Consider the following 15,764-nt stretch of genomic DNA (forward strand, 5'->3'; position numbering starts at 1 on the left):
TTTAAAACTAGCTGTTGCCCGCGACTTCGTCCGCGTGGACTTCAGTTTATAGCGCGCGATGTCAACAAAATTGGTGTCAAAAGCTTTTATAAAAAAACCCTGGTACCCCTTAAATCAATACAGCTGTGCAGTGTGCACACAATAAGTATTTCATTTTTTTATATTAAACTTTATATTTTATGCCAAATTTTAAAGCTTATTTAGCCCTCCAATTACACAACTTTACCCATAAACTATTTATCATTGATAGATTTAAGGTTACGTCACTGCACAGATAAAGTACTGAGTTATTTAATACCGTAGAATAGATATAACAATCGAAAAAAATCGAAACTTAAAAAGATGATACCACGTCTTATAGAAAGACTTTTGAGCAAGCGTCAGCGCGATGTAGAAGACGCACGGCGCCATCTATTATGAATTGTTGGAACTAACTTAATTTGAACAAATTTACGCATTTTCACCCCCTTACAACCCTTTTTTCCAGTAAAAAAGTAGCCTATGTCCTTTCTCAGGCTTTAGACTATCTGTACACAAAATTTCATTACAATCAGTTCGGAAGTTTTGGCGTTTGGCGTGAAAGCGAGACTGACAGACAGACAGACAGACAGACAGACAGACAGAGATACTTTTGGCGTTTGGCGTGAAAGCGAGACTGACAGACAGACAGACAGACAGAGATACTTTCGCATTTATAATATTAGTATAGATTATGTGCACACTGCATAGCTGTTTTTGGGTATTTTGATTAATTAAGGGCCGCGCTACACCGGAAGCACTTACCAGGGTTTTAAAAAGTTTTTAAATTTGACACAAATTTTGTTGACACCGCGCGCTATAAACTAAAGTCCACGCGGACGAAGTCGCGGGCAACAGCTAGTGTTACAATAAAGTAAAAAATAAAACGCCATCTGTTGAATCGTATTAGAACTAAAATGTTCATTCCATCGATATATTTCTGGATTTTTTATAATATTATACATAAAATATGTTTAAGATTTTTGAAATTTTATTTTAATACACATCCAAGACCCAGAAAAATTGAAAACTTTTTGTTCCGCCTGCGGGACTCGAACCCAGGACCCCCGGGATGAGCGCTGGCCACGCGCAATGCGAATTCATTTTCATCGAAATTTTCATGGAAATAAGATATTTTCCCACATCAAAATGTAGCCTATGTCCTTTCTCAGACTCTAGAATAACTGTATACAAAATTTCATTGCAATCGGTTCAGTAGTTTTGGCGTGAAAGCAAGACAGACAGACAGACAGACAGAGATACTTTCGCATTTATAATATTAGTATGGATTAAACATCATATTCTAACGTATTAAAAACTATAAACAAAAACATACTAACTAATAAGTATGATTAGTTCTATGTTACAATAAAGTAAAAAATAAAACGCCATCTGTTGAATCGTATTAGAACTAAAATGTTCATTCCATCGATATATTTCTGGATTTTTTATAATATTATACATAAAATATGTTTAAGATTTTTGAAATTTTATTTTAATACACATCCAAGACCCAGGAAAATTGAAAACTTTTTGTTCCGCCTGCGGGGCTCGAACCCAGGACCCCCGGGATGAGCACTGGCCACGCGCAATGCGAATTCATTTTCATCGAAATTTTCATGGAAATAAGATATTTTCCCACATCAAAATGTAGCCTATGTCCTTTCTCAGACTCTAGAATAACTGTATACAAAATTTCATTGCAATCGGTTCAGTAGTTTTGGCGTGAAAGCAAGACAGACAGACAGACAGACAGACAGACAGAGATACTTTCGCATTTATAATATTAGTATGGATTAAACATCATATTCTAACGTATTAAAAACTATAAACAAAAACATACTAACTAATAAGTATGATTAGTTCTATGTTACAATAAAGTAAAAAATAAAACGCCATCTGTTGAATCGTATTAGAACTAAAATGTTCATTCCATCGATATATTTCTGGATTATTTATAATATTATACATAAAATATGTTTAAGATTTTTGAAATTTTATTTTAATACACATCCAAGACCCAGGAAAATTGAAAACTTTTTGTTCCGCCTGCGGGACTCGAACCCAGGACCCCCGGGATGAGCGCTGGCCACGCGCAATGCGAATTCATTTTCATCGAAATTTTCATGGAAATAAGATATTTTCCCACATCAAAATGTAGCCTATGTCCTTTCTCAGACTCTAGAATAACTGTATACAAAATTTCATTGCAATCGGTTCAGTAGTTTTGGCGTGAAAGCAAGACAGACAGACAGACAGACAGACAGACAGACAGAGATACTTTCGCATTTATAATATTAGTATGGATTTTTATTATATCATACACATATTTAATACACACAAATAAAAGAGGTATTTACATAACATAAAATTGATTTAAAATTGATAGGGCGAGGAATATGATAGGGAGGAGGTCATAAAGGGAGGACTGGTTTTTTGGACAGCAGAAAAAGATTTGGTCCAAGGTACCCTCATCTAGGCCACACTCAAAAAGAGAACTATCCTTGACCCTTATTTTTACTAAAAACACTGGGGAACAGCAATGACCCAACCTAACTCGGCAAACAGTTGAGCAAACCGTTTTGCTGTTTTGCGAGTATTTGAAGAACCAAGGCCTTTATACATAGGACACTCTCATTGCCAGTAATACCGCTATGGCTCGGGAACCAAGCCAAAACAACATTTATATTTTGTAAATGACACCTAAGGAGAAGTTGCTTTATTTTCAAAACTAGCTGTTGCCCGCGACTTCGTCCGCGTGGACTTCAGTTTATAGCACGCGATGTCAACAAAATTGGTGTCAAAAGCTTTTATAAAAAAACCCTGGTAGACGACGGCGTTTAAATCAATACAGCTGTGCAGTGTGCACACAATAAGTATTTCATTTTTTTATATTAAACTTTATATTTTATGCCAAATTTTAAAGCTTATTTAGCCCTCCAATTACACAACTTTACCCATAAACTATTTATCATTGATAGATTTAAGGTTACGTCACTGCACAGATAAAGTACTGAGTTATTTAATACCGTAGAATAGATATAACAATCGAAAAAAATCGAAACTTAAATGTAAGATGATACCACCTCTTATAGAAAGACTTTTGAGCAAGCGTCAGCGCGATGTAGAAGACGCACGGCGCCATCTATTATGAATTTTTGGATTTTGGAATTTGAACAAATTTACGCATTTTCACCCCCTTAAAAATCTTTTTTCCAGTAAAAAAGTAGCCTATGTCCTTTCTCAGGCTTTAGACTATCTGTATACAAAATTTCATTACAATCGGTTCGGAAGTTTTGGCGTTTGGCGTGAAAGCGAGACTGACAGACAGACAGACAGACAGAGATACTTTTGGCGTTTGGCGTGAAAGCGAGACTGACAGACAGACAGACAGACAGAGATACTTTCGCATTTATAATATTAGTATAGATTATGTGCACACTGCACAGCTGTTTTTGGGTATTTTGATTAAGGGCCGCGCTACACCGGAACGGCGCTGCCATGCGAGGCGAGCACTTTCAGCGCTGCCATTCCGGTGTAGCGCGGCCCTAAGAGGGGTACCACTTACCAGGGTTTTAAAAAGTTTTTAAATTTGACACAAATTTTGTTGACACCGCGCGCTATAAACTAAAGTCCACGCAGACGATGTCGCGGGCAACAGCTAGTTATGAATAAAAACAATATTATATAGTAAAGTAGGTATGATTAGTTCTGTTACAATAATAAAGTAAAAAATAAAACGCCATCTGTTTTCATATATTAGAATTAAAATGTTGATTGCATTGATATATTTTCTGGATGGAATATAGGCCAACACGGTACACTCGAACTCCTTTATTTTAGAGCGCCTTCTGTTGTCAACTTGTCACATATATTAGAAATGCAGTAGGAGTTCTATAAGATAAGATAGATTGATTATTATTATACCAAGTGATTATATTATTAAACATAATATTCTAACGTATTAAAAACTATAAACAAAAACATACTAACTAATAAGTATGATTAGTTCTTTCTTACAATTCTGTTACAATAAAGTAAAAAATAAAACGCCATCTGTTGAATCGTATTAGAACTAAAATGTTCATTGCATCGATATATTTCTGGATTTTTTATAATATTATACATAAAATATGTTTAAGATTTTTGAAATTTTATTTTAATACACATCCAAGACCCAGGAACCACAGACGTAAAAATAGTACGGACGTAACCTTCTCAAATCACGAGTGAAGCTTAGTTATGGCCGCCCGTGTAGGACGTGTGCGTGATATGAGGGTTGCCATATAAATCATAAATTTATTTATTTTATTTATTTATTTATTTATTATGGTTACCAACAGCATATGCATTTAAAAAATTACAGTTGATAGTGTAGTACTAGAGTCTTCAATACCTGACGCACACACCTTTATAGGCAACACAACATTCATTAGTATAGTGTTAACAACAACATGCAAAATTACATTAAATAGTATTTAAAAACAATTATAAATTATATTATGAACATAAATTAGAAATAAATTACAATTTAAGATCTGATCGAATTACATATTATTAATAACATTTTAAGAGCAACACAAAATTGACTCAGGTAATAATATTATGTATACAAATTATTCAAATATACAACAACGATTTTATATTATATTACATTGATTAATTATTGTTTAATTGATTTAAGAATATCTCTTATGTACGGGATATTGAATTAATTATTGGTGGGTAACTCAAAGCACTTTAGGACTTTTTTTATGAAAACATTAAAGTTGTCATGGAAAATGTCGACACTATTGTCCTTTGCACATGTGTAGCTGTATAAGTCACACATACGCTGTGGTGGGGCATGCTTCCCCACGTTTGTTCTCCAAGGAGGCCCACGCAAGATTTAAGTTATAGGGTGTCGTGGTCGATTATAAGGGACAGACAGTGAAAACAGTTCCAGAAAATCACAGCAAGACACCTTTCCATTCATAATTTTGTAGAGCATGGCAAGATCGTGGATTTTTCTCCGAACACTCAGTGGTATAATCTTGTAGAAATTTAGGCGCTGCTCGTATGTACTCCTATGTGAAATGCCTCTGTCTGAAAAGGCCAAGTGTCTGGTGAAGTGTCTTTGAATTTCCCTACTTTTAAATTTTGTAAACTCAGACAAGTTAAATGTATTTTTTATACTTAAACATATTTATATGTTTTTTTCGCTTCAGAAATGTAAGTGGTTGTTAAAGATGTCATAATGAAAATATTATTTTTATGACACTATAGATAGAAAAAAAAACACATATTACGTACAGAGAAGTATATTATTTACATAACATTATTAGTAATAATGATTATGTACAAACATTCACAATAATAAAATTATTACTACCTATTTGACCGAGCTTCGCTCGGTATTCGATAAAACACGAATAAAATGACATTTTCTAAAAATAATTCCTAGCTAGACAGATTTATCGCCCCCGAAACCTATATATACGTATACGAAAAGATATAAGATACTTAAGTCCCGTAACCCGTTTCATCAAACAATCAAGTAATGTTATATAAAAAAAAAATGCTTGTTAAATCAGTTAACGGCCTGTTAGAGCTATCGAGAGTTCTACCATGCGCTAACGTCAAATCAAATCACCTAACATGGTGTTAAATTTATTCCTGGTCTAGAGGTCCATTCAATATTTTCATTCCTACTAGGTCTCAATGACGCTCGGGTGACTACACCAATAGCACCTTCCCTCCCCTACTACTGAAGGAAATCTAAGACAACAATTTTATCTATGGACGCTTCACACCACGTCAGTCTGACCCCGTGCTAAGTACCTGAAGGACTTGTGTTACGGGTACCAGACAACGGAAATATATTTAATACTGTTATACTATACATATATTTAAGATTTTTATTATATGATACACATATTTAATACACACCCATGACCCAGGGACTTTGAAAACTTTTTGTTCCGTCGGCAGGATTCGAACCCGCGACCCCCGGCTTGAGCCACCGACAGCCCACCCACTGAGCCACAGAGGTCGTCAAACAACAGTTATATCCACTTTTGTAAATAAATAGGGGTGTAGACTATTTTTAGGAAATATATTTATTTTACAGATGTATCATCAAGGAAGTTGATTCCTATGCAACTGACAGACCAACGTTATTTGGTCGAATACTTATGTTAATTCAATGTTAATTGTGATCTGTCGGCTGGGTTTGACGTAACGCAACCAAACTACTTATGTCCCCGATTTGCATAGGAATCAACTTCTCTGATAGTACATAAGTATTTTGTTACACCTAAAAACATGTATAAAAAATAAATACACTCTTATTTCAATAAAAAAATCACTTATTAAATATAAAAAATATTATAAAGTTATTAAGTAAAATATGTCCATTTTCGGTAATTCTATATATTAAACTCTCAAAAAAACAATAATTTGTATTAGATTTCGTTTACTGTCAACACCCCTATTATTGTATTCCTGCCTAATTACTGGTCAATAGTATGCTAAATACTTACATGACTGTTATGTATGGCAACATTCCTATTTATTATTAGGGTTAAATAAGGTGATGGTGCTTGCAACATTGTATGAGCTATGACTTAAGAAAATAGAATAAAAAGATGTCTGGCTACAACAATACTTTTATTTTCATCACGTAGATATAAAACATGGTGTCAGGTGTAAAACAGAAGAAATAATAAATAGTGAGTACCAAATATTTAAGAAAACAACAGGGAAAAACATAAAAAGGAGAAAGAAGCAGTAAATTTCTGTAAAAAATATACGCAAAGATGGAGGGCATAAGGCCACCAATAAATCTGATTTTATCAGGGCCATCAGAAAACTTTCATATGTTTAAAAGAAAGTTTTTAAATTACATCGAAGCTGCGGGCTTGACAGAAAAGTCGGAGGAAAGAAAAATTGCATTGTTTCTGAATTTGGCGGGCGATGACGCCATGGACGTCTACACCACGTCGATGGAAGGTCTAAAGGTTAAGAGCTTAGAAAAACTCTTGGAATTATTTGAAAGGCACATAAAGCCGAGAAAAAACTTGATCGCCAACAGCTATAAATTTTTTAACATGGCACAAGCCGAAGGGGAGACCTTTGAGCACTATGTAACAGAGTTAAAGAAACAAGCCAAACTATGCGAGTTCAAAGAAGAAGACAGGCTTGTAAGGGACATGATTGTAATAGGAATAAAGGACAAAGGTGTACAAGAAAGATTACTACGGGAGAGTGACCTAACTTTGGATCAAGCCATGCAGTTTGGACGAGCAGCAGAAATAGGGAAGATTCAGGTAGGAGCTTTGAATGAGAAGAAAGAAATAGACAGCATACATAAACAGAGAGTAAACTACAGGAAGAAGAAAAACTACAGAAATAACTGTGGAAAATGTGGTAAAATACATGAACCGAGAAAATGTCCAGCGTTTGGTAAACAGTGTGTATTATGCAACAAACTGAATCACTTCGCTGTGATGTGTAGAAATAAAAACATAAGGAAGAAGAAGCAGGCGTTCAGCTTGGAAAAGGAAGAAAATAAAAGTGAAAGTGACAGCGACAATAATTTTACAATAGGAAGTTTAAATTATATAGACAATATTAAGTTACAGTGGAGAGAAAAAATAAATATTCAAGGTTTAAATATTGAATTTAAGCTAGACACGGGTGCGGACTGTAATACATTGTCTTTAAAGTTGTTTAAGTGCATTAATAAAAATAACAAATTTAGTTTGAAACAAACACCTGCCATTCTAGTTGTTTATAATGGAGAGAAAGTTAAGACAGTGGGACAAGTAGAGCTAAGCTGTATTGTAAAAGGGATAAATAAAAAGGTATGTTTTACTGTAATTGATTTAGATGTACAACCTGTAATAGGACTGCGAGATTGTATTAGGTTAAACTTGTTAAAAAGGATCGATGGAGTACAAAGTGATAAGCTGTCAGGAAAGGAAAAATTTATAAAAGATAATATAGATATTTTTCAAGGGCTAGGGACGATAGGTACTTACCAAATAAAAATTTTAGATGATGCACAACCTGTTGTTAAACCCATAAGACGAATACCTTTAGCTATAAAAGATAGACTTAAGGAAACATTAAATAATTATGAAAACAGGAACATTATAGAGCGGGTAGAAGGTCCTACAGAGTGGTGTAATAACCTAGTTATTGTGGAAAAACCAGATAAATCTTTGAGGTTATGTTTAGATCCTAAAGAGCTTAATAAGTGTATATTAAGAGAGAGGTTCCTTATTCCGTCTCCAGAAGAAATTTATAATAACTTAGCAGGTAAGAAAGTGTTTACTGTTTTAGACATGAAAGATGGATTTTTTCAGATAATGTTAAGTGATAAGGATAAATTGTGTACTTTTGGTACTCCATATGGGAGATATAGATTTAAGAGGCTACCATTTGGTATATCATCTGCTCCAGAAGTTATGCAAAGAATAAATACTAACATTTTCGGAGACATTCAAGGAGTTGAAATATACTATGATGATATAATAATAGCAGGGAGAAATAGCGCAGAGCATGATGAAATATTAAATAAAGTGATAGAAAGAGCCAGAAAATATAATGTTAAATTTAATAGAAATAAAATACAATATAAGTCGGACCATGTTAAGTATGTGGGATTAATAGTATCACAGGAAGGTATTCAAGTCGACCCCGATAATGTAAAAGCTATATTAGAGTTAAAGGAACCTAGTAATGTAAAACAGCTACAAAAATTTTTAGGAATGTGTAACTATTTGAGTAAATTTATTCCTCATTATTCTGTACATACAGAACCTTTAAGACACTTACTTAAAAAAGATGTAGTGTGGGAGTGGTCTGAATTACAAGATAAAGCATTTAAAGAATTAAAAACCAAGTTAAGTAATACACCTACGTTAGCTGTCTTAAATAGTAAAGGTTCAATAGTGTTGCAAACTGATAGTTCTAAATCTGGCATGGGAGCGTGTTTGTTACAAAAGGGTAAACCTATTTCTTTTTATTCCAGAGCTTATACCGAATGTCAAACTAGATGGGCACCAATAGAAAAAGAACTATTTGCTATCTGTGTTGCATTAGATAAATATCATCAGTTCGTGTATGGCAGGAACATAACAGTAATGACTGATCATAAACCCTTGGTCACAATAATTAATAAAGATATAAATAAAATAAGTGCTAGATTACAGCGTATGATCTTGAAATTGTTAAAATATGATATAAATATAAAGTATTTACCGGGTAATAAAATGTATATTGCTGACTACTTGTCAAGAAATTATATAAAAACCAATGCTGAGATAGATCCAACAACACAGGAGATAGTGCATTGCTTTGAAACAAATTTAGCTATAACAGATAGTAAATTAGAAATGTTACAAAAAGAAACTGCCAATGATATAGATTTAATGCAAGTAATCAATTGGTATAAAACTAGTTGGCCTAAAAATAATAAACTAATACAAAATAAAGAATTAAAAATATATTATAGTTTAAAAGAATATATACATGTAAAAGATGATATAGTGTACTTACAGAATAAAATAGTTATACCAAAACATATAAGAAAAGAAATGCTTATGATTATACATACAGGACATACAGGTATAGTGAAGTGTAAAAAGAGAGCTAGAAATGTTATGTATTGGCCGCGAATGTCACAGGATATAGAAAGGTTTGTGTTGTCATGTAGTTCTTGTGAAAAGTATAGACAATCTAATAGTAAAGAACCTCTTATGTCCCATGATATTCCTAGCTTACCGTTCTACAAGATAGGTATGGATATATGTACTTACAGCAGGAAAGATTACCTAGTTGTTGTTGATTACTATTCAAAATGGATAGAAGTAAAATATTTAGATGACAAAACAGCTGATAGTGTAATTAAAAATTTATTGAATATTTTTTCTACTCATGGCATACCAAAGTGTATAGTAAGTGACAACATGCCATTTGGAAGTTACTCTTTTAAAAAGTTTGCAAGTTCATTAGATATTCAATTAGTTTATTCAAGTCCAAGATATCCTCAGTCTAATAGTTTAAGTGAAAAAGCAGTAGGAATTGTAAAAAACATGTTGAAAAAATGTGAAAACAATCATAATGACCATGATTTTTACTTATCTTTGTTACATTATAGATCTACACCAGTTGCAGGGTTGGATTATAGTCCATCAGAATTGTTAATGTCTAGACTTTTGAGAACTAACTTACCTTGTACTAAAGATCATTTAAAACCTAAAGTTGTTAAGGTACAGGAAAAAATGTCATTCAACAAACAAAAATCAGAATTTTATTATAATAAAACTAGTAAATTTAGAAATGTAAACTTCAAACCAGGTCAAAATGTTGTAGTGCAGAATAGACCAAACAGAGTGTGGCATCCAGGCAAAATTGTAAAGCCTGAGGGCCCAAGATCTTTTATTGTGAAAAGGGAGGATGGAACAGAGGTCAGGAGGAATCAGAAGCATATAAATATTTCACCTAACCAGTTTATTGTTAAGTCAGAAATACTAGATACTCCGTTGATTTCTCTTCCTTCACCAAATAACAAGAATACAGAAAATGTTACTCCGTTGAATACTATTCCTTCACAAAATAGTAAAAGTTCTGAAAATGTTATTAGGAATAAAGTTAGTAGGTATGGTAGAATAATAAAACAGCCCTCATACTACAAAGATTTTACACAATAGTAATATGTTGTTATGTTATAAGAAAGTTTAAAATTTTAAGTTCTTTATGTTTAAGTTTAAAATTTTAAGTTCTTTATGTTTAAGTTTAAAATTTTAAGTTCTTTATGTTTAAGTTTAAAATTTTATCTAAAAGGGGGGATGTTATGTATGGCAACATTCCTATTTATTATTAGGGTTAAATAAGGTGATGGTGCTTGCAACATTGTATGAGCTATGACTTAAGAAAATAGAATAAAAAGATGTCTGGCTACAACAATACTTTTATTTTCATCACGTAGATATAAAACAATGACACTAATAAAAGACAATAAAATTAATTATTTGATTATTTAAAAATTTTCTAAAATTTTCCCCGGTTTGGGGAAAATTTCCCCACTTTGTTATGGACATTACTGACCTGTTGAAGTTGAATTAATATTTACATTATTTTATCAAAATACTTTAAAAATATGTTATCTTACCTATGAAATATTATTCCTTGATGTTTTTTGTGTAAGGTTGTATTGTTCTTGCACCATTTTACAACACAAGATGGCATATTTCTTTTTATTTATGAATGACTAGCGGCCCGGCCCGGCTTCGCACGGGTGGACATTGGTTTTTAAATTATTTTTTTTAAATAAAGGTAGTCAATCTTTAAGTTAAGCAGAACATAAAAATAGTTTACATTATTTAGCCTGCAACTACTATATTATAATTATTATGTACATTTAACACATTTTTATTGTATTTTTTTTTATATTTTTATATTTTAAGTGTTATGTTTGATTATTTTATCCTTACCTGCAGAACTATAAGACTATAGTACATCACTTTGCGATAAGTAAGTATAGTCTATAATTTATAAAGCATAAGCAAGAAGGAATATTTTGGTAGATTTTTCACACAATTATTAACACTTAATACGGTTCCCTTTTTTCTCTCATTAAATATAGCCTATATTCAGCAGAAATAGTGTGGATTAAAAAATATGCATTAATACTTCCATCGTGCATCGGCATCGTGGGTATCGCAGACACAATAGATCTTCAATTGTTATGCTGGCAGCCGGCTGCTGCTATTGGAGATTTATAGTTAAAGAAATTAATTAATTATAATAGCAATCAAAAATAATAGTCATTCAAAACTTATTTTAAAAAGTTCTAAAAATATTACTTTCGTAGTCATAACTTTTAAAGCTTTTTTGAAATTAGGATTATAATAATGAAGCACGATAGTCTATATCAAATCAATAAAGCAGCACCCGGCTGTCGCATAACTATTGAAAATCTATTGTGTCTGCGATTCCCACGATCGAGGTAATATTTACGTGGACTCTCCGGGCGAGTCTGTGGCACTGATAATTAAATCTCTCCCCTACCGCACGCACACCCGCGCATCGCGCCTTGACGCCCAATTCGCAACGTGCAGCAGAAATCGTAATATTTTAATTTCGCCATAACATTAAAACCAAACGTCCAATTTTAATCATTCAAAGACCGAATATTATCTACATTAACTGTACTTAGTGATGAAATAATTTATTTTGATAAGGGTCAATAGCATGATTTAAATAAACGCATTTAAATATAGTCCAAAAAAAATTATAGATTTTTTAATAAAAAAATGGTTATTGTGCCTCACTCAACATAGATAGGTATAGTGTGTCGCGGACTTTTTTGTAGATATTTAAAAGATCTATAATTACTTAGAACATTTTATGCCTCTATCTTTTATAGTTTAGGCAGCGTACGCAAAATAAGTAACTTTTCTGGTTGATTTTTTAAACCTTGCGTCCGAAAATCCCAAATATCTTACGGAACCTTATATTTTTCCAAAATAAAAATTAGCCTATGTTCAGCAGAAATAATGCAGGATTCCAATGGTAAAAGAATTTTTCAAATCGGTCCAGTAGTTTCGGAGCCTATTCGACTCAAACAAACAAACAAACAAACAAACAAACAAACAAAAAATCAAATCTTTCCTCTTTATAATAGTAGTGTAGACAAAGATGTGTCACCGCGATGCAGTCTAATTGCGTAATGGCGGTACGATCGGCTTATTACAGTGCGAGTGTTTGTGCAAGATGTGTACATATGATCGCCTGGGCTTATTAAGGGTGCTTCACTCATTTCTTAATGGCGATCCGTCCGTATTTTTTTTACGTCCGTGCCAGGAACATTGAAAACTTTTTGTTCCGCCTGCGGGACTCGAACCCAGGACCCCCGGGATGAGCGCTGGCCACGCGCAATGCGAATTCATTTTCATCGATATTTTCATGGAAATAAGATATTTTCCCACATCAAAATGTAGCCTATGTCCTTTCTCAGACTCTAGAATAACTGTGTACAAAATTTCATTGCAATCGGTTCAGTAGTTTTGGCGTGAAAGCAAAACAGACAGACAGACAGACAGACAGAGATACTTTCGCATTTATAAATTAGTATGGCTTAATGGAGTTCTAAACTTATGACAGAACTGGTTGGCCATGAGACCTTCTAATGCACTCTTGGAGTGCGAAAGGATAATGGAGTTATTGAGTTTGTGAGACTCAATGAACAAGATAGCCTCATAGATGGCAAGTACTTCACCTGTATACACAGACGAAGTGGGAGGCAATTTAAAATTTAAAACAACATTAACCTTTGGAATCCAAACCGCAGCACCAACACAGTCATCATCAGATAATTTTGACGCATCAGTGAAAACAAGCAACCAATCCCTGAAGTGCTGATCAATGATGTTGATCAGCACTTCAGGGATGACACTCAGCTGTAGCAATTTTTGCCTGAGCACTGGAAGACGGACATTATCATATGCGGCAGACACATCAAGAAACATTGCCACCACATGTTCGTTTCTCGAAAAGGCTATGCGGATGTCAGTCACAAAAGTGCCTAAACTATCCATAGTGCTACAGCCTCTTCGAAAACCGAATTGTGTTTTGGACAAGAGCCCCTTACTCTCCAGCATCTAAAATTTTTGGTAAAGTGTCCGAAAGTGCAATGGGTCTATAACCTGATGGGTCACTACTAAGTTTGCCCGGTTTAAGGATAGGGACTATAATTTGGGTCTTCCATTCCTCAGGGGGGACCTCAGACAGGAAAATAGCATTAAGGATTCTGAGGCAAGTTTCTTGTGTAGTGGGTCCACTATCCATACTAATATTATAAATGCGAAAGTATCTCTGTCTGTCTGGCTGTCTGTCTCGCTTTCACGCCAAAACTACTGAACCGATTGCAATGAAATTTTGTACACAGTTATTCTAGAGTCTGAGAAAGGACATAGGCTACATTTTGATGTGGGAAAATATCATATTACATGAAAATATCGATGAAAATGAATTCGCATTGCGCGTGGCCAGCGCTCATCCCGGGGGTCCTGGGTTCGAGTCCCGCAGGCGGAACAAAAAGTTTTCAATGTTCCTGGGTTTTGGATGTGTATTAAAATAAAATTTCAAAAATCTTAAACATATTTTATGTATAATATTATAAAAAATCCAGAAATATATCGATGCAATGAACATTTTAGTTCTAATACGATTCAACAGATGGCGTTTTGTTTTTTACTTCATTGTAACTGTTAGTGCCATCTGTATTCCGCTATTATGTCTTATACATTTTAATTCAAATTGAGCGATATTCCCCATCCGTACCACTGACGCCGTATGCACGCTACTGATTGGTCAAGACAAGTGGCGTGACCTGCAAAGCTCCTGCGCTGACGAATCAACCCCCGAGGAGAATGCGTTATGCATTGTCTCTTGAAAATCGTCGCTAGCCGCGTCCGCTCGCTCCTCGGGCGATATATCCGCTAATAATTTTAATCCTGTGCTTTTATCCGCATCGAGCGCGCTCGCTAATAACTATAAACTATAGATGAGTGAAAGTGATTTGTGAAGTGCAGTAAAACCACATCCGAAGACAATTGAAGAAGAGACGAGGTCGGCGTCATCAACTCTCAGGTAGCGTGCTTTCTCCTTTTCCTTCTTCCAGCAATATCGCTCATATTAAGGGGCTCCAATACGCGAATGACCTTGGGCAAACGAGTGTTTCCACACCCCACTTCCGTACCTCACCCCCGCGCCATTCGTAATAACGACATCTAGTGCAATATCGAACAATTAACACAACGCAGTCTAAAATACATATTTTAATGTAAAGAGGAAAACTATTATAGACAGTTTGCTTATTTCACGAAGGGTTAATGAGTCATGGTAGCGCAATGGTCAGAAGCGTGAATATTCAACATACGTTATGAGTCTCAGGTTCGCTACGCGATGAAAGTTTAATTTTAATTAATTGCTTTTTTACAACATATTTTATTTAGAATATTTTATTATTAATTGGGTAAAACAAATGTTTTTTCTTCAAAATGTTATTTATTCAAATTGCTGTTTTAAAATCCCTTCAGAATAATTAGCTCATTAAAATGTAACTAGAGTAAGTACTCAAAAAATACGTAGGTAATGACTAATGAATGATAGCTTATTTATTGACTTTTTTTTTATTTTTTATTCAGAAGTAACGCGGTGGACGGCAGGCACACGGCGCGCCGCGCCGTCGCGCTGGACGCACGCTTTTAGTAGTCGACGTTGTTTTCGTGGACGTTTTTTGCCAAATAATAAATTAGTAAATAATCCATGGTAAATTTACTCGACACAACTGTACAATGTACACGCTCGAGAAATTATTATACTAGCAGCGCTAAGGGCCGCTGTACACCGGAATGGCAGCGGCGAGGCGAGCACTTTCAGTGTCATAGGGTTTTTATCTTCATTATTGTAATAAGTACATAGTATCGCTTGAGAAGTCTACTAGTCTAAGAGATAAGTTGAGAATGGCGAAATATAGAGATAAGGGTCATAAAAATACGTGCGATAGCTCATTAGATTCGGGAAGACGTCTAGAAAAATGTATCGGAAGCGTGTATTAGCACACAAAAAATTGCAAAAGTTATAAGCAAATTAGGTTGCCAAAAAAAAGGTATTACGTTTTTTGTTAAAAACTCCGGAACTATTAACATTTAAGAAGTTTAAAAAAAAGGTTCTTAAAGAGGAGGAAATTTCCA

Source organism: Aricia agestis, chromosome 2 (genome assembly GCF_905147365.1).
Source record: "Aricia agestis chromosome 2, ilAriAges1.1, whole genome shotgun sequence".
Lineage (NCBI taxonomy): Eukaryota > Metazoa > Arthropoda > Insecta > Lepidoptera > Lycaenidae > Aricia > Aricia agestis.